This window comes from Sebastes fasciatus, chromosome 17 (assembly GCF_043250625.1).
Source record: "Sebastes fasciatus isolate fSebFas1 chromosome 17, fSebFas1.pri, whole genome shotgun sequence".
Classification (NCBI taxonomy): domain Eukaryota; kingdom Metazoa; phylum Chordata; class Actinopteri; order Perciformes; family Sebastidae; genus Sebastes; species Sebastes fasciatus.
Genome location: NC_133811.1, coordinates 681,418 through 701,425, shown reverse-complemented (window position 1 = coordinate 701,425; position 20,008 = coordinate 681,418). Strand labels below are relative to the sequence as shown.

Genomic DNA, 20,008 nt, shown 5'->3' with positions numbered 1-20,008 from the left:
TAAATATAGAATACTATATATTGTCCATGCAGGCCAGGGTTATTTACTCCTGGGTGAATGAGCATTCAGATTCCCCTTGGCTTGATTTGGAGTCAGTGATCTGTAAACCCTTTTCTCCTGTGGACCTGTTGGGTAAGCCCCTGAATGAATTACCACACATTGCTAAGAACAATCCTTTGGTAACGAATGTACTGAGGACATGGAAAAAATTAAAGAAAATATTTAAAAAGACCCACCCACTTAATGTTCTAACGACACTGGTAGATAACCCAGAGCTTTCGTCGCAGGGAACCGGACCAAATTTTACACTCTGGCAAAGAGCAGGCATTACTAGAGTTTACGATCTCTTTGAGAGTGGGAGATTTAAGACATTTGAATCACTGAAAGCTCAATACCATATATCAGACAAAGATTTCTACAAATACTTACAGGTCAGACATTATGTTTTAAAAGAAAGCCAACTCACTGGAATTTTCAAATGACTATCATATGCTAGAGATGTTTCTTATGGACCGCAAAGGGAGAAAGCACTTTATACTATCCACTACACTATATCTTAGTTATATATAAGTTTTATTCTGAATTATTAAGTTTGAACTTGAACAAACTTGCATGGTTAAGAACATCTTGGTGTACATTGCTCAACTGTGTGATGGATAATGATGTGTGGGATAAGATCCTGCGGTTGCCTTCCAGAATTTTGATCAATAATAGATATAAAGAGTAACAATATAATATCCTACATAATATTTATATATCACCTTACATTTATAGTAAGTATAAGGCTGGAATATCACCAAATTGTTTAAAATGTAAAACTCATGTAGGTACTAGGCTGTGGGAATGCAACAAAAAACGCAATCTGCGCTAACATTAGTACAGCAATAGGTCAACAGGTGTCAGCAAACCCACTTCTATGTCTGCTCGGAAGTGTCCCAGACTCTTTAAACAATATGAAGAAGTGGTTCAATCGCTTTTTCTGCAGAAATGGAAGAACCCACTGTAATCTCTGGGAGTTCAATATAATCTGGACTTAAATTGATAATAACTGTGGACAAATGTTTGAATCGGGGACAGTGGGCGTGAATCAGATCCACATACAAAATTATTGACTTCATTCATCATTTCATTTCATCATACTTTCTTCTATATAAATGCAGTGCCTCAATTTTATTTATGCTTTAACTTTTTTTGAAATGTATTTATTATTATTCTTTCTCTTTTATGGACCAGTCTTGTAACGTTATTGTATCATTGTATTGTGGTTTGTATGTTTGTTTGTGTTTGTGTTTAAAATCAAAAGTAAAAAAAAACAAAAAAAAACAACAACTGTAAATTCAAAACTAGTTAGCAGACGAGGTCTACATGGCTAAAAGTGATGGATAAATATCACTCCAAGTGGTAGTAGAAATGAAAACTTCATTGGGCATACTGAAAACCAAAGAAATCACACAATAAAACAGAACATAGATACTAGATTGTTCCACACATACACACACTGTCTTGTTATTGATTCACCACAGCCACAGTGTTTTTCTCTGCGGTTGACTGTGTTTTAATGTGAAGCAGGTCTTAACTACAATGTTGTTGTTTAAATGCTGTTGAAACAACAAATATATAACCAAGACGTTTACCAAAAAAAACTTACATTTCCAACCAAATGTACTCCAATTTTAAACAAGATGACTGCAAATAACCAAATGAGTGTATGAGATGTTGGATGAGGGGTAAAGAGTTCACAACATGTCCATCCAGTCGAGGCATGTTCAGCCTTTATCAAATCAATCAAGTCTGCTTTAGTCCACTTATTTATTTGTCAGAACAAGATCTAATTAAAGAGCAAATTTAATTAATCTCTGTTTTAATCCATCTGTCTCAAGGATTCATGCCAGTCTTGTGTAAACTCCATTATCAGAAAATAAAACAGTGTGTTTTATCCATTTTTGTTTTTTTCTCCCACTGCTCCCACTGAGTCCACGCCTGCTGGAAATACACACACTCCTGATATTGTAAAGCGTCCACCAAATGACATATGTTAACTCGGCGTGCATCGATTAACGTTGACACTGCAGCATCTTGTCTCTCACAGTTCTCAGCCACTGGCTCATGTCCACCACCATCTCTTCTACCGGTCCTCTGATGTCTTATCTCTCCTCCATCTGTCATTCCTTCCTTCCAACATCTTTTGTTCCCATCTTACTCTAATGTCCTGACCCCTGCTTTCAGAGTCTCCATCTTGTCCCTTTGTGCCTCCTTTTCCTTTCCCCCCTTCTGTTATCCTTTCCTCATTCATTTGCCCTATCCTTTCCCTTTCCTCTTCTTCAACTTCTTCTTCCATTCGCTCTTTCTTCTTCCTCTCTCTCTCCTTCCTCCTCCACTCCGACACCAATCACTCATGATCTGACACTGCAGGCCGCTGGTCCACTTAGTTTCATCTCCACACTGTTGACACTGGCCCGAGTCCTGCATCAGATATGCTGAAGGAGAGTGTGTGTGTGTGTGTGTGTGTATGTGTGTATGTGTGTATGTGTGTGTGTGCGTGTGTGTGCGTGTGACACAAGGGGAGGAGGGTGAGTCATGTCCAAGCGTGATGAAACACACCTAGGGATGAATGCAAGTCCATTCATCTCCTTGTTCTTAGGCATCCATTCACAGAGGCTGATGGAGCGTGCCGATAAAGAAAAGAGGAGATATGAATGGTCCGACTGTGACTAGGAGGGAACGAAGGAATGAGGAAGAGGAGGAGATATGAACAGCAGAGGGACGGATGGAGGAAATTGAGAAAGGAACGGTGTAGGGCACAGAGACATGGAGGAGAGAATGAGTTAAGCAATAGAGGAAAGAGGGAAATATGCTTCAGACGAAAAAGAAGGAGAAGAGGAGGGAAGAACATGGTTGAGGAAGGATAGAGGAGGACAACAACAAGCAAGGAAGAACATGTGGAAAGAAGAAGGAAAACGTAATACCAGAGCAAAAAGAAACACAAGGAAACAGAAAAGTGCCCTCAGTGGAGTGCACATCTCTGCCAGGTGTGTCTGCAACCATCACTGCTCTAATGTTGGATTGAATGAATACAAACAACTATAGTCTGACCCCCCGTCTAGACCGCAAGCGTATCACATGTGTTTTTCACTTGCACGTCTCACACAACAGATACGCTCTCATTTTAATCCATGCAGCTGTCTGCACCAGATCCATGCAGGCTCGCGTCTCAGCTGCAACTCACGGATGTAACTGCCACCTGAAGCCTTTTACATGTCAAGTCTATTTTTTGATCTACATTTTGCAACCCACAGTAGGTGGAGCACAGTGGGCTGCAACACACAGGAACGTGTTGGGTATTGAGGAGTAGTTTTGCAGTGTTTGTTCATGGGCAAACTGTAACCTACACTGTGTATGTACTGCCACTGGACAACTTCACTGCTAACTGTTCCTTCTGCACCAATCGCCAACAGCTGTCTGCTCTGAACTCAGCCACCATCTCTCTCTCTCTCTCTCTCTCTCTCTCTCTCTCTCTCTCTCTCTCTCTCTCTCTCTCTCTCTCTCTCTCTCTCTCTCAACCACATAAAGCACTGCCCCATTGAGCCACAATCATATGCATCAGCGTTGATGGAAAAATAGATCAGCAATATTACTGGACCAACATTTGCGGCTTACCTAGGTGTACAAAGCTGACTGAACCAGTTGCTGATGACCCAGCCCCTACCGACCGGTTCAGAGGAGTGAGGAGTCAGCAGACAATATGTGTGAATCACCGCAACCACGAGAGGTCTTTGATCATACAGTCATACATGAGCACAATAAATATTAAGCTGATGGGTCCAGTAGTATACGAGATTAGCCGTGGACAGACAGACATGCACACACACACACACACACACACACACACACACAAACACATAATCTCCTCCCATGGGCCCTGTCCCACTTTCTTTTTAAGGTCGCAAATCACTGTATCCCCGCAAATGCCCATCTATTGCAACACGGTAAAAAGAAGAGTCCACCTTCCCGTCCACCCTGTGCATGTCCAGACTGGAGGGTGTAATCTACAGTTACACTCTCATTTTAGCTGTAGTTAATTTATGCTTCAAGTCTATTTTTTTTTTTTTGACAATAAGTGTGTAAACGTGAGGTTGATGCCCAATAAAAAAAGCACTGAATAATATCTTTTTCCACATTTTGTAACCGGCGGATACATAATCAACCATTCTGTAGCCAAATTCAAATGAAGCGCGCTAAAGTTTCAAATTGAACCTAAAATTATTTTACACTTCTCAACTGGTGGGCTGGCCCCCCTACAGCACCCATCACCCGGACCTCGCCGCTGCCCAAGGCCGTTGAGTTGTCGCTGTGCTGTCAACGCTGTGCTCCTCCCAGGCTCATACTTGGCGGAGCTAGTAAAGGAAATGATAAAAGGGCACATGGACGTAAGGAGAAACCGAAGGGAAAATAAAGAGCAAAAGAAAACTAAAGGAGGAGGGAACAAGGGAAAAAAGGAAGAGAGGAAAGTGGGGAGGAGTGGAGGATAGAAGGAAGGAAGGATGAAAGGGCTCCGGAAGTTGGGAGTCCAAATCTGAATGGAAAAAGAAAAGTGAACAAGTACTAAAAAAGGAGGGACGAAAAAGGAGATAGTGGAGGATGGGAAGAAAGAACCTGCAGGGAATTAAGGATGGACCAAAAGGGAATGGAAGTAAGGAAGAAAAAGAGGAACAGTGGAAGGGAGGAAAAATAGAAAAAGAAGCAAAAGGGTAGAGCAAAAAGAAACGAGGAGGAGTTGAGGATGGAAGTATGGAAAGAATAAAGTGTGCTAGTATAATCAGATACCAAGAGCTAATGGAAGTCATAAGGAAGAAAAGTAAGAAAGAAAGGAAAAGAGTTGGAAAGGAAAGAAAAAACGACAGACTAAAAGGACAGTCGGAATAAAGAAAGTAGTGGTGATGGGTAGGAAGGTAGAAAAGTTGGAACAGGAAGTTAAGAGAGACCAAAAGGGAATGGAGGTATGGAAGAGGACCATTAAGGAAGGAAGAACTACGAAAAAGAAAACAAAGAAAGGGGAAGAGTGGAGGACAGATAGGGAGAAAGATGGAAGTATATAGGGTTGTAGGAGAGAAACAAAGAAGAGAGGAATAGAAGAAGAGGAAAAGTAAAAGAGAACAGAGCCAAAGAGAAAAACAGAAGAAGGGAGCAAGATATAAAGGAAGGGGGAGGAAAGAAGTGAGGAAGGAAGGGAGGGAGTCCAAAAGGAGAGGAAGCTCAAACAAAGCAAATAAACAAAAGGAAAGCAGAATAAAGTCCAGCCGACCCAAAATGGCTGAACTCATTTAGCCTGCTGCAGCCTTTCACTCACTTACTCACTCACTCACTCACTCACTCACACACTCACTCACACCACACAAACACACACACACACACACACACACACACACACACACACACACACACACACACACACACACACACACACACACACACCAAAGAGAGTGTGTTTCAACAACACTCTGGGATTATGTGAATGAAATGAAGTATTCAGACGGCTTAGTGTCACAATTAAATGTGTGTGATTGTGGTGAGGAGACAGAGACAAAGAGAGGAAGACTGACAACAGGAGACAGAGAGAGAGAGAGAGAGAGAGAGAGACGGAGGGCGAGAGAGAAAGACTGACAACAGGAGGAGACAGAGAGAGAGAGAGAGAGACGGAGGGCGAGAGAGAAAGACTGACAACAGGAGGAGACAGAGACAGAGAGAGAGAGAGAAGGAGACGGGCAGCGACAGCCTTCAGTCTGTCTGTATGTCCCTCTGCTTCGCCACCACTACGCTGTGATGGATTGTGGGAAGTGATGACACATGACAACTTCTGCTGTTGTATTCAAACACAGAGAGACAGACCAGGTGGCAGGTTTCACAGAGCTAAAGTACTGTATATCTGCACACACAGTGGAGAGGTTGATGCCACCTCTCCTTTTATTTCCTCTCTCTGTCCTTTGTTTTATTCCTCCTTCATGACTCCTTCCTCCCCTCATTTCCTTGCTTGCATCTTTCTTTCCTCCCCGGTTCCTCCCTCGTTTTATAGGTGGAAACACAGCTTCCGACATCAATACGTGTCTCTAGTACATCCAGGTGCATGCATGACAAGTAGCAAGCTACCATATGCTGTAAAACCCTGTTGGCTTTACAATTTTCTCAAACTCATTTTACAATCTGTTGACACAGTCTACCCAAAAGTCTAAGTGGCCTCATGGCAGTTTAAAGGATCATTACAGTTTAGCTTATTTGTTGGAGTTTTGGCGATTGTTTCCATCAGTTCTGATATTACTGCCAAGATCTGGGAACACGGTAACATTGTTTCAACAAAATCTGAAATCTAAGCGACTTTATTTGGAGGTGAATGCACCTAAGTGCAGCTGAAATGTCAGTAATAATCCCTCATTGCAGATGAAAACTAATTGTGCAAACAAGTATTGTACTGTAGGTGGAAGCAGTGTGGAGAGGTTAGCATCATCTCAGTCTCAGATTAGTCTGTGTGGTCTCAGCCATGACTCCAATCCCCTGTTCTCTTTTCTTCTATTCATTTAGGATATATTTGTCTGCAGCTACTGACTGCATCTTTCAAAACTCAGAACTAGTAGAAGATGATGAAAGGTTTCTCCTTGTGGTTAGCGAAGTTAGCTTAGTAGCATCCTTTAGAACAGTACATATGGACATTCAGAGTAGGACATTTACACATCTTCAGGGACAAATGAAAAAAAATAATCAACAAAAAGTGTCGTCATGTCAGTTTGACCCCCCGTTCACAAACACTAGAGGTACAGCAGGATGCCGTTGTTACATGGTGTTGCCATCACAATTCAAGACACCAAAAAATGGAGAAGTTGGGAATGATTCAACTTAATACAAGAGATCAACAGGCTGCAAACAACCAATCATGCTTGTTTTGCACAGCTGATCTCTGTTCCAACTCAACTATAGCAAGCACTTGAATTAAAAAGCAGATAGTTGCCGCCAACGGCTTCCCCATTAAATATGATATAACTTGAACAAACTACCACAACTTGTGGAAAACAATACATGGAAACACATCACCAGGGAAACATGGAAAGGGTGACAGTATAGTGACACCGGGAGAAAATAACTGTCCAATCATTCAGTGCAACTCCACCACCAGACAAGAACGTCAATACTGACGATCATGGAAAATCCAAATGCCAACTTTTTTTTGAATTCCCACCTTCTACAATATCTATGCCTTGCAAATAGGGTATGATTACGGTTAAAGCAGGATTGTGTTCATGGTTAATAACAATTTGAATGTTAAACCTGCAGTAGTCATTATATTTTTAAATCCCATAATAACCTTTCAGCATATTGTAATTCAGAGTTCTGAGAGAAAACTAGACTTCTGCTCCTCCTCATGGCTCTGTTTTCAGGCTTTAGAACATCTAGCCCGTGACGAGAGACTTTGACCAATCACAGGTCATTTCAGAGAGAGAGCGTTCCTATTGGCTGTGCTCTGGCTGGTGGGCGGTGCTTGGTATTTCCTCAACTGATCTCAACATGGCTGCCGGGTCACAAACTTTCTCATTTTCAACTAAACAGTACACTACAAGATGATTCTGAGAACATTTGAGGAGAGAAATAGGCATTACAGTAACAGAATATTGATTCATATTTGATCAGCATTGCCTAGTTTGACCGTTTGGTCGGAGTTTGTTAGTGATTGACAGCCGGCTCTCATAGACAGCAGATGGACGGCAGACTCCAGCTCGGCTCTAATTGGTTGTTTTCTTTCGGTATGTGAAATCTTGCTGAGATGCTGTTAGGAGCACCTGAGGACACCAGAGGACACAGAGGAACATGTTTTTTTTTCAGATTACCTGTCTCATGCACTACTATCACGATATAGTGACTGTTTTATAAAAATAACTTTTTTTAAATAATTTGCTCCAGTCTCACTTCTTCAGCTTTAACTCTGGTCTCCTGTGGCCGACCTGCTGCTGGATGTTTCTATATTTCCGTCAGGACTGCCACAGAGGAGTTAGCAGATTTCAGGTAAGCAGCTCAGTCAACACGTTCTCACTCCCAACTCAATACGGCAGCTTGGTCAGTGGCTCTTTGTATTAAACTGTGACGCTCTGGGTACCCCCATAGCGTAACATGCATAAACATGCTTGTTACATGCATACACTGCCTTTTCAAAATAAACTTCTGTGTTCATAGGAAACAACTTGTTTAGGTTTAGGAAAAGATTTTGGTTTGGGTTAAAATAAGTCGGTTTCTTACATAGCTAAGTAGGCCACGATACATATGCAACATAGTAACGTTATTTAACTTAAAATAGGTCAACGTTGACTTTTGCTTCCACACGGGACACCAGGCTCCTGGGTAAAAGTTCTGTGTTTTTGGACCCATCCATCCACTCCAACCTCTTTTCTATGCAGACTTTATCGCTCTCTATACTACATCACCTGACTTCATCCTTTACTTTCACCATGACTATGGCCACGCAGAGCGTCACAGTTTGACACGTAGGGCAATACTTGAAGAGTTGGGAGTTAGAACACCCTGGCTCAGAGATGCTTGATTACTCATCAACGGGCCATCTTTGGGCTTACATGAGACAATCAACACTTTTAGATCACTTTGACCATCACAGTCAAAGCCACAGTGATTCTGACAGCAGCTCCGCTCACCATCTTTATCCTCTTGTTTCATTTTAAGGTTCCCGACATTAAAAATAAAGCCAGCCTTATCCACATCCCCTTTGAAGACACGCCATGTGGACGACCTAACGCTCACGTGATGCCTCGACAGTAGTTGGCCTGGACAAAAGGGAACGTGAGAGTGAATACGGAATAAGCCTCGCAGCCTTTGAGGGCCTCAGCCAGGAAGGCACCATCTTTATCCATCACACCTTGTCCGGCTTAAGTACCTAACAAGAGATAAAAAGCCTGGATGGAGCCAAACAGACCGCTGGCCTCAGAAACAGCATCATGAAGGCTCTGCTGCCTCAGCAGTCACTGGCCTCAAAATGGTGGAGGCAGGAAAATAGTGCAAACTACTACTAGGGGCACTGGGTCACACAAACATGTCTAAAATGTCAGAATATATATTGATGGCATGGTTACTGTAAGCTTTGATAGATCCCTTATCGAGCCACTGCACAGCTACTGTTTCTGGACACACAAGAAGCAAATGGAAAAATGCTGCTAAGTTTATATTGCGTTGAAGAGACGTCAGATATCCGAGCAGGTGCTATTTCAGTTCGATGCTTTTAGTGGAGCAATCTCAGCGAGGGAGAAAACCATCTCTACACACTCAACTAGTTGTTTCATGCATTCAAAGCACTAAGAGAACCAAGGAAATAGGAGTCTTCACTGCTACTGACCAGCAGCTCTCACTCTGAGCCTCCATTACAACCAAACCTCAGCAAACACACTCATACAGGCTGCTGGGAAGTAGGAGGGATGAATGGTGTGTACACTATTCCAATACATGACTGGAAATTCAATTCAAACTGTTGAATCACACACACACACACACACACACACACACACACACACACACAGTGAAACTGCAGCATCATCAGTGCCAGCAGTGTGTTATTTTCCATCATGCTTTGAGGAATTGTGTCTGTGTGTGTTGAGGTGGAGGTGGAGGGAGGGGGGGTGCACGCTCCTAGCTCTGAATCCTAATTTCCCCTGTCTGTCCTGGGGAGTGATCTTCACACACACAGCCTGCTGCTTGCTGGTGCACCAGCTGCTGATTTGCGCGCACACACACACGCACACACTCACACAGAGGAGTGATCTTGGATCTGATAGGTGCCCTACAGCTAATAATACTGACAGGGGGGGTAGCGGGAGAAGAGGGGGAGGAGGGGAGATGTGAGTCCCCAAAGGTGCAGCCCAGGCAGCCGCTGGAGAGGGCAGAACGCACATATGCGCAACAACCGGTTGGGAAATTACAGAATTGAAAATGCCTGTACTGTGAGATCGCAGGCGCGCGGGGAGGCATGTCTGCGGGTTTATCTGAGCCACATCTGCCTGCATCTGTCCGCCACCGACTCCAAGTTATGCACTGACTTCATGTGTGAGAGAGAGACAGATAAGAGGAGGGATAGCGCGCCGGTGCGTATGTGTGTGCGCGTCTGGGTGAAAGACAGCCATACCGGCGTGCACGCGCATCAATGACAGAGGGGTCAAAGCCTCGCGCACCGGCCGGCTGCGTCCTACAAGTCAGAGCGCGAGCCAGGGGAGCCCGGGCTGCACATACATGCACGAGAAGCCCCGGAGAGCTGCAGCAGCCTCTCTCCATCCTGCAGCCGTGATGTGAAGGGCAAAGCCGGGGACAGCTGTCTGAGACACCGCGCAACATTTCACCTTCAGCGTGAAATAGCAGAGAAGCAGAGCGAGAGACTACAGGGGCCAACACAAGACATGAGCACAATCTACTCACTGTTCTCAGGAGCCCGACACTCTTCTTCTTCTTCTCCTTCTTCTCTTTCTGCTCTCCGCGTTTTCTCTCCGTGCACCACAATCCATCCGTCCATCCCTCCGCTGGACATTCCCTGCGGCATAGAGCCTGCTCGATTCGAATGTTGCGGGATAATGTCCTCGGGATGAAACGTGTCACCCCCCCACAAAAAAACAGCCAGATAATCACGCACGCACGCACGCACAGTTTGGACCTTTTGCTCCACTCGGCGAGGCTACATGTTGCTGCCTGCTGCCTCTCTATCCCGCTCACTCACTCTCTCCTCTTCCGTTATTTTGTTAAAATTCAGTATGTACGCTCTGTCACCTAGCAACGTCTCTCTACCTTCCTCCCTCCCTCCCTCTATCTCTCGCTCTCTCTCCTCATCACTTCCTCGCTACACGTGTTGAATGCTAAACTAAGTTGCCCGTTGTGGGATGCTTTCTTTTTATCTTTACCTCAATATTTTTTCTTCTTCTCCAATTTATTTAATTAATCTCTCTTCACCCATCTTTTCCACTTTTTCCTCCATCCCTTTCATTCTTTAATTCCTTCCCTTCCATCTTCCCTTACCCGTCTCCTCCTCTCACCCTCCTCTCATCTCCTCTGTGACAAATGTGACAGGACATGTCAACACTTGAGTCACCAACAGCATCCAGTGAAGGAAATGAGTAAAACAAGTGATTACATTATTAAACCTGAAGTGAACATAAATCTAAGGATGCCTTATGTACTTCAATATTAACACTTTGCTCAAACAATTAAACAAATAAGTGGTCAGCGAAAAAGCCTCCAATTGTGATGGTTAATTAGTGGTTTTACACAACACTTGCTGACTGCAGCAGAACAACAGCTGAGATTAGTTTGCTGTTTATGAGTGACTGTGAGGAAAAAGTTCTCTGGCAGCTCATTAACCTACAGTTCAGTTCAGTAAGCAACAAAACTCTGAGTAAATGCTCTAGCTCTTCTGCATGGTTTTTCTGCATGTAATATGATGCATAATCAAGCATATACTGAGTTCCTATGTGCAAGGGTGAAAAGTAACAAAGTACATTTACTCTTCAAGTCCTCAAGCTAAAGTTTTGAAGTGGCAATCTCAACGATTTTCACTTCAATAACTGTCTGGTAAGTGACTATCTATGATTGAGCCTATGGCCCACTGATGAAAGTATTGCAGTAGTTCTATATTTGCAGTATTATGAATCTGTGGTGACATTCCCGGAACAAAAACTGCTGTATTACAGTTTTTCTCATTTGGAAAAACACGACATGCGCACAATTCTGTAAAGTTGAAGGTCATCAACAAGACTCCAGATTGCTAAACTCTAATGTTGTGTTCACACTACGAGGACACATCAACAGGCTACTGGTCATTTTCAATGGAAGCTGGTGACATGAAGCCCCTGGCACGTGTTGCTTTACAACGGGCGTGACGCGCTACAATAGACTGATGTAGTGGACGTAGTCACCGTGATGTCATCCGTTGGTGTGTTGACTGCTGCTTTGAAGCCTTGAGTTAGATAAGACATTAATAAGTTAATAAGACATTTTTTGGCGACAAAAAAGGTTCTAATTAACTTTGATGAAGTGAAATCACGCTGTGAAAGGGTTAAAGTTGTAAGGTAGCATCCCCTGCTTTATGGTCTATCTGGCTCTAAATGGGACCATCATTTACTAAATGAACATCATGCTGTATTGAACAAGACTTGAAACTAGTGATTGAGACCATAAACTCATGTTTACAATGTTTACTGAGGGAATAAATCAAGAGAGAAGTAGGCTCATATTTAGTACACCCTGCTCGGACCTTGACATAGTTCCACAGGGTGGAGCAGGGTGTACTTCCACTCATTGTCACTACCCGATCTGTGCATCCTGCCTGATCCATTGAAATGAGGTTAGAAAATGTTGCATACAAACATTTTAATCTTTAAGCTTTGAAATCTAAAAGTTTTGGTTTATGGAAATTGTGATGAGGATTTGTATTTATTTATTTCTTGTTTTAATGACTTCTCAAAAAAAAATCATCACTGTGTAAATATATATTAACTGTACGTTTTAAAGGTAAAAGTAGGTTAGACTCTCTCGTCTTCACCTCCTCATCCTCACTCCATCTTCCTCTTTTTTCTGCTCAGCTTGTTATTCTTTACTACTCTCGTAAATGTTTACCAGAAACAATACATGTCCCATTTTCAATGTTGAGATTTAATCAGTATTCAACGCCTGCATGTAAAGATGATTAATAAACTGCAGAGAAAAACATGTACTTCACTCCTCTCACTGTTGCTCAAATTTTGTAATTTCTTCCCCTAATTGTGGCAACAGCAAAACTTTTCATTCCAGCCGCCTCTCTCTCCTACCCGGAGGGGGATGGATGATAATTACCGCTTGGGGGGGGGGGGGGGGCGTGTGTGTGTGTGTGTGTGAGAGACAGAAAGATCAAGACAGGAAACACACACATCAACAACATCTGTTTCTTTCTTTTTCCTCGTAACACTTGTTCTCTCTCCGGCTGCCGCGGTACATGTTGTCTTCTTGGCATAAATATAGAAAAGACGAGCAGCAGCCTGCCACTCGGCCAGTCAGCCGACTCTGAGACATTTAAAAATAGGCCCTAATTATCAGAGGAAGGCTCGGACAGACAGACAAGCGGCCATCTTGGTTCTTGTTTACGCTGTTGTGCTGCTGTTGTAAATTGGACGCCGGGAATCGACTTCTGGCCTCTAAAAAGCCGTCTGTCTGCCAGAGTACAAATAAAGTGGAGAGAGACTGGTGAGGAAAATACAAAGAAGATAACAAACACAAACACTCTCTGATCAAGACACAGCATATGGATGGATACAGACATGCAAACATGATGGATGTGTTTTTTTCCAGAGTTGTCACAAAATAAAAGGAGATGCCAAAGTTTGGTTTACACTGATTAAAGTTAAAGTACACTGAAAGCATGAACCGACCCCAATATCACAGGAAACACCGGTATATGTGTCAGAACAGCTAATGTGACAGTATCGTTTCAGCCATTGAGTTATATCAATAATATGTGTACTGTATGTACGTGTGCTCCTTCCACTTCTCCGCCGCAGTGTGTGTTGATTGGCGAGCACCTTGCTCTGAAAATAGCCTTCCCCTTTGACTTGCAGGATGGTTTGGTAATAATGTCCTGTATAATGTGTGCTGTAATGCTCCCGCAGATGATGATGTATCTGCAGTTGTTGGCAGAGGAATAGGTCTGGAAAAGGCTGCTTCTGCGACCTGCATAAAGATCGAAACCCTGTTTTTATGGATGGTCACAACAGAAGCCATTAGGGAGATGTATTGTCGGACAAGGATACAGTATTTCAAGGGTGTTACAACCCAGAGTTGGTGTAGGGGTAAAGGAAGTAACATACTGCCGGTGTTATCAGGCAATCACTTGTTTTATTGTCGTGAATGAAATTAAAGCAAAGAATAAAGCATACAATGGTTTGAATTATAATAACCAAAAACAAGGGTTTCGGGTGTCCGAAAAGGAGAAAACAAAGGCATCCACCTGAGGGCGCTCCGGGGGCGTGGCCTTGAAGGGGATCTCCTAGACGTGACGTCATCTCGGAGCGGAGGGACAGCGGAGCGTACCAAAAGAAAAGAGCGAAAAGGAGAGCGCAGCACGGCAAAATACAACAATAACAACAACAATAGCTAACGGTCACTCTGAGACCGTAACACCCCCCAACATAAATACAAAACTATAGGATTTGTAACAGGATTTGTTCCCTCACTGTGGCTCTGATGATTTCATTGAAATACTTGGATGTTTGATGTCAGTAAAGCACAGTTACATTCAAACTTCTAAAAGGAAACAGGTTTTCCTGACATACTACATTTTTAGTTTATTCAATGTTTTTTCCTTGTTTTGCTCTTCTGGACGAAGAATAAGTCACATCACATCCAGATAGTTCTAGCTGAGTTTTTTTTACCAGATTTACAGTTTAAATCTTGATGTCAATTCCAAGATGGCGGCGCGGTTAGACGCAGCGGCCCAGCGCTCTCGGTTCGGCAGTGTATGTATGTTTTTTGTGTGTGTATGCGTTGTCACTGGAGTGATAGAGGGACATCTGCAATACAGCAGAGCAGAGCTGCTTAATGTGGCGGACAAACTTTGCACCCCGCACACGAATTGGAACTTTATTCCTGCCGATCTTGACCAACACCAGTTCGCTTATCGGACAAACAGATCAACGGATGATGCAATCACAACAGCTCTTCACGCAGCCCTTACACACCTGGATCACAACAACACATATGTAAGGATGCTGTTTGTTGATTTCAGCTCTGCTTTCAACACAATAATTCCACACAAACTGGTTCAAAAATTGAGCAACTTGGGCTTAGGCAGTTCACTGAGCACATGGGTGCTGGACTTCCTCAGGAACAGACCCCAGTGTGTCAGGATGGGGGACCACACCTTGGCCACTCTGAACCTGAGCACTGGAACACCACAGGGGTGCGTCCTCAGTCCTTTCCTCTACTCCCTCTTCACATATGACTGCTCAACTATTCACCCCACCAACACCATGGTCAAATTTGCAGACGACACTGCTGTAGTAGGACTGATAACCAACAACAACGAGACAGCCTACAGGGAGGAGATCCAACATCTGACACAATGGTGTTCCATAACAACCTGGATTTAAACACAACAAAAACAAAAGAAATTATAATAGACTTCAGGAGAGCAAGACGGGTGGAGCACTCTGCCCTCTGCATACGTGGAGAGGAGGTGGAGAGGGTGGACTGCTTCACGTACCTCGGAGTCCACATTTCATCAGACCTCACCTGGTCCAAAAACATCTCTCATCAGGTGGGGAAGGCCCAGCAGAGACTCTACTTCCTCCGGAAGCTGAAACAGGCTCACCTTCCTCAACACCTGCTGATCAACTTCTATAGGGCAACCATTGAGAGCCTCCTGACCTACTGCTGCACTGTGTGGTTTGCTAGCTGCACAGTGGAGAACAGGAGGGACCTGCAGCGGGTGGTGAGGATGGCGGAAAAAGTGATTGGGACCACATTACCCCCCCTCAGTGACCTATACACTGGTCGGCTCTGTAAGAAAGCCAGCTGTATTTCCAAAGACCCCACCCACCCTGGACATGTACTGTTTGCTCCCCTTCCCTCCGGAAGGAGATACAGGACAATTAAAACACACACAAACAGAATACGAAACAGCTTTTACCCTCAGGCTGTCAAGTGTGTAGAACCCCCCCCCCCCCCCCCAAAGGCTGAGGACACTAGCTGCTGAACCATAATTTGCACTTTATGATGATCCACTTATTTATTGTTCTACTTGTGACTGAATGTTTTAATGTTTGTTTTTCACTGCAAAGAGCTGCTAAACTGTTTTTCGTTGTTTTCAATGACAATGACAATAAAGTATATCTATCTATCTATCTATCTATCTATCTATCTATCTTTAGAGCTGCAAATGAGCAAGTACGTGCTTGCTTGTTGCTTTCAAGAGCAGCCATTTCTCATGGACATTCAACCATCAAACACCAATGACACAACAGGCAAAGAGAAGTGGACAGAAGCCTCATCAGACCAGAATTCATTGAGGATTTGGTTTTTGGTGAAATATCTCAACAACTATTGGATGGATTGTTATGAAATTTGGTACCAACATTCATGTCCCCCCTCAGGATGAACTCAAATATCTTTCAATTTCAATTATCTTTTCATCTAGCTCATCATCAGGTCAAAGTTTCACCTTGTCCATAAACTTTGGTTTATGATCAAATACCTGCAAAACAAATAGCATTCCCATCAGCGTCAGCTGTACTGTGGTTTGTGATAACTAGTTCAAAATGTACTTGTTCAGAACATGCTGATTTCTTGGCCTCCAGTATTTCTATTTACTCATCCAAACAACTTCCCACTTAACACCGCGCTTCCTTGGGTCCTGAGCAATATACCTGCCATGACGTTGGTAGCATCCCAAGCAATGCACAAGAGTAGCGGTGTCTTTTTAGTGCAAAAGCTCGGACAAACATCAACGGACCGAACTTAGCGAGCTGCTACCCAGCATGCTGGGTAGCTTTTACGTCAGTGTAAAAGTTCAACGTATTCAACGTTATGAAAAGTTTTCCTCATTTTTCATAAGTTTTCCTACAAATGTCCAGCGTTCTCCTGGGTGAAAGTCCAGTGTTTTGTGACCCACCCGTCCAACCCGACCTCCTCCTTATGCGGTGTTCACCACTATTTATACTTCCTTGTTCACAATTACGTAAATTACATACAAATTGATTTTATCGGATATATACGAATTACAGTGCATTTATTTTTACTACGAACGGATAATGAGACCAGCCTGAAAAGTTAATATTGTAGCGTGCGACAAAGAGTGAGCTGTACCCAGCATGCCGTTCATTGGTGTAAAGTTAATATGATCAGTTTTTAGCACCTCTATGAGACGCATTGGGCTTCCCATTAACTACAATGTAAACCCATCCGCAGCAACAATAAACACTCAGCGAAAGTGTACTGGGAGTGACTGTGGTGACGTAGTTTACAGAGCGAAAAGACACACTGGGCGGGTGGGAAGGGAGGTGAATGGGTCCAATAAACAAAAGGCTTTTATCCAGGAGACTGCTGCTCTTGGCACATAAGTTAAGTTTCACTTTCACGTTACAATCAGATGTTTGTTTGTGTCCCGTGTTCACAACCTTCAGTTTATTTTTCCCTTTACAAACGTAGTTTTAAGCCCAACCATGTAGTTTTTTTCCTAAACCTAAGTGGTTTTACTGCCTAAACCTTAAGTGACATAAAGGGGCGCGACAAAGCAGAAGTATGTGGAGTTGGGATGAGAACATGTTGGGAGTCCCCTCTCAATACACTACACAGTGTGTATAAGGCTGGTTGAAGGAAAGTGGGTTCACCAAGAAGATGAAGTCATCAAGAATTCATTGAAGCTTACAGACTGATGATATGATGTTTTACAGTATAAGTATAAGAAACTACCAGGTCGGAGTCAGACTCTTGTTCCCTGAGGCTTAATCAGGTCTCATTTTATTCATCCTATATAAATACATTTTTAGATAAAAAATCTGAGATAGTGAAACCACTGTGTTAAATAAGTGCACATGCCCACCACTCCAGCCCTGACAGCACTGTCTGTGACATTTAGGAGCTTGACAGTTTTCCCCACAGTGGACTAACATGAAGTGAAGAAGAAATTAGCATCATGAGAATCAACTCTGTCCTTACGGCAGGGAAAGTGTGAGGTATGGAGCAACTCTGACATCACTGCCAGCAGTGACAGGATGTCCATGGGGTTTGTTGAATGTCAACAGGGTGAAAATCTGCTAAGGTACATAAAATGGGGAGTGTTCTGTCCTCGCTAAGTGTTGTCCCCATGAACGTATACTCAGCTATACAGGCAGCTAAACACTCTCCTTATCAAGCTCCAAGGAACAGGCCGATGTGTTGAATTTGGCAGTTTAATAGGAGTAAGTGTAAAACTGTGGACAAAGTACAGAAAAATACAAATCAAAATGCTGCACAGTATCTTACACATATTCAAACAAATAACAATGCATACATGTCACTATTATGTTAATAAACAATATTACTCACAGATGATGCCATGTATAAACCAAGAAAGAGAGGATGGCATTGGATTGTAGCCAGCAGTAACATGTGGCTGTCACAGGTAAGATCTGGAGAGGAAGTGAAGCACTTCCTGTTTCCAGGGTCAACAATAAAACATACACAGAACAACCACCAGGGGGTGACAAACACAATTCAAACAGATCTGGTTCCAGAACAGGGAGTGTGACTCTGCAAAAGCATATATCATCTTGTCTGTGACGAGTTGGGATGAGAACTTGTAGGACATTTCCACACGAGACATATTTTATATTCACATATTCCATTCTTTGCAGGTTGGCTGACACATAATGATAAACAATTCTATAAGAATGAAAAACAATGCACAAACAGTATGGCTAAACTCCCTATTATGCTGTTTGGTATAATGTTGACTCATCAGGCTGAACACACACATTCAGCCTTGCGGTCATACAGTGCACTGCTTCCTCTGTTACACTATAGAAACTGGGTTCAAACAAATCATCCAAAGAATGTACAGGGTGAAGACGTGTGTGTTGTTCTTAATGAATAAAAGCATCACATTACCATAAGCTATTCCTAACGCGGCACATTTATCATCTGGAAAATTTAGACAGTAAAGTGAAAGTCAAAACAATCTCTCCAGCTAACAGGGAGATGAATTACTTTGGAACTCTGCCACAGAAAACACGAATGCCTTCCTGGCCTATTTCAAAGGATTTCCAATCTACATGGAGGACACAAATTAAAACAGCATTTGCATGTTTTTCATTTAAAAAGGCTCTGTGAACACTGTAAATATTCATAATGGTTGTGGTGCAGCTAGAGTACATCATCAGCTTGGAGTATGATGACATTCTGGTTTTTAATCTATTTTTTGATCAAAAATACTGTTGTTGACATTTTGCATGCAATGCAATGCATTCATTTGTTGTGAATGAAATGTGGACATCAGCATTTAGGAAAAGGGGTTGTTTAAGCATATTCTCATGAAATTCATAATTGTTTTTCTCTAAATATTGCACATTTGATTTTGAGGATGTGCTAACACGGCAGCTGTGGTAGCAGAAATAATCACATTTGGTTTGGAGTTAGACAGAATGGCAGTTTCCAGTTTTATTGGCAGTAAAAAAAGAGTCTAAACTGTAAGAAGCTAAACTCCCTGAGCCTTCTACTTCTGTTAATTTTACCTTGTGAAGTTTTCCTAAAGAATAGGGCTGGTATTTTTTTAAATTTATCTCACTTTTTCAAATAATCGAGTTTGAAATTAATGAATACGAACACGTTATTTGTTCAAATTAATTTGAATCCATTCCCTTACTCTAATCTAAATCATGCTGTACAATTAACAAAATGCAAGTTACAAGTTAACATGTGTCTCAGATTTGTTGTCATGGTAACACTGTAAACCAGCTTGAACAACATCAGCAAACAGCTGTACTTTTACCGGTTTTGCCGTCTGTGGTGTTGGATCTAAAGTACTTCCTAACATTACTTCACAGATGTTTTGCGTCATGATTATCTGTTCGAAACAACTCCCTAGTTTACTCCATTTTATGTTAATGCTAGTTTATTGAGAGGGTAACAGGACATGCAACAATCACCCCCATGGGAGTACACAACACAGCCTGTTGCATTTACAGAATGTCAATATTGAACTCTGAAAAATAAAAATTTAATTTTCAAATGTTCAGATTTCAAATAAAAAGCGTAGTTGCGTCCTCAAAAAAAATGTTTGCTAATTGCTAATTTGCTATGTAATGCTGATGTGGAAATGATAATTTTGAACTGTGGTTGACACTGTGTTAGAGGTGTTGATTCAACTCTGTGGTCATTTTTGAGATTGCAAGTTTGAACAAACACTTTTCAACCAGCCCAGTCACCAGGAAAAAATGTTGGCATTGTACGTTTCTGCAAACCACAGATACGTTGAACA

The 20,008-nt window shown here is 42.6% G+C and overlaps 1 protein-coding gene and 1 long non-coding RNA gene across 3 annotated transcripts in view; both read right to left on the bottom strand.

Annotated features, from left to right (window-relative positions):
* grin2da (glutamate receptor, ionotropic, N-methyl D-aspartate 2D, a) overlaps positions 1-11,124 on the bottom strand; it is a 317,340-nt gene extending 306,216 nt beyond the window's left edge. Inside the window, exon 1 of one of the 2 annotated variants that reach the window (XM_074612865.1) lies at positions 10,453-11,124. The gene's annotated coding sequence lies outside the window, so the exon portion shown is untranslated. The remainder of the gene's footprint in view (positions 1-10,452) is intronic. The other variant, XM_074612866.1, reaches the window with a different exon arrangement.
* A 6,355-nt stretch (positions 11,125-17,479) lies between these two features.
* Positions 17,480-18,264, bottom strand: LOC141754771 (uncharacterized). The gene is made up of 2 exons (XR_012590722.1): positions 18,079-18,264; positions 17,480-17,963 (listed from the first exon to the last, which is right to left on the bottom strand). It is a non-coding gene; the product is annotated as an uncharacterized LOC141754771 (long non-coding RNA).
* Between the last annotated feature and the right edge of the window lie 1,744 nt (positions 18,265-20,008).